Source organism: Oryx dammah, unplaced genomic scaffold (assembly GCF_014754425.2).
Source record: "Oryx dammah isolate SB20612 unplaced genomic scaffold, SCBI_Odam_1.1 HiC_scaffold_3, whole genome shotgun sequence".
NCBI classification, from domain to species: Eukaryota; Metazoa; Chordata; class Mammalia; order Artiodactyla; family Bovidae; genus Oryx; species Oryx dammah.
In genome coordinates this window covers 78,815,590-78,816,275 of record NW_024070187.1, presented here as the reverse complement: position 1 = coordinate 78,816,275, position 686 = coordinate 78,815,590, and the positions used below count along the sequence as shown (strand labels likewise).

Genomic DNA, 686 nt, shown 5'->3' with positions numbered 1-686 from the left:
ATATTCTTGACCATTTCTTTATGTGTATGAAAATTCAGTGAGAATTCTGAGCATATATTATTTCACCCTGTCACTTTGCTTTGCATCTTTAGAAGTATATCTACTTCAGAAGGTGAAGTTGCTCGGTCGTGTCCAACTCTTTGCGACCCCATGGACTGGTAACCTACTAGGCTTCTCCATCCATGGGATTCTCCAAGCAAGAATACTGGAGTGGATTGCCATTTCCTTCTCCAAGGGATCTTCCCGACCCAGGGATCGAACCTGGGTCTTCCGCATTGGAGGCAGACGCTTTAACCTCTGAGCCACCAGGGACATGTTCTAAATTTTTCTCTTAAGATTGAGAAATAAGAACTTTTCTTATTAAATATTGATACATTAGGCTGTTATTATTTGGTAGCAACCAATTTCACTTCAAATAATCTGTTATTTTACTTTTCCAAATACATGGATTTTAAAATATTATGTTTACTCTGATCATTTCTTTTATGTTCTCCTGTGCATTTTGGCTTCACCAGTGTATGATTGGATTGTCCTCATGAGTATATGTGTATATACGTATATTCATCACATTATCCATAGTGATCCAGATATACTGTGTAAACTGGAATCTAAAAGACTAAAGACAAAGTGTTTGGTGCCAAGAAGCTCATCGCCTATGAAAAGGGATGAACATGTGATAGAATATG

The 686-nt window shown here is 37.5% G+C and overlaps 1 non-coding gene across 1 annotated transcript; it reads right to left on the bottom strand.

The window, feature by feature from the left end:
• Nucleotides 1-240: 240 nt before the first annotated feature.
• Nucleotides 241-312, bottom strand: TRNAW-CCA. The gene has a single exon. It is a non-coding gene; the product is annotated as a tRNA-Trp (tRNA).
• Between the last annotated feature and the right edge of the window lie 374 nt (nucleotides 313-686).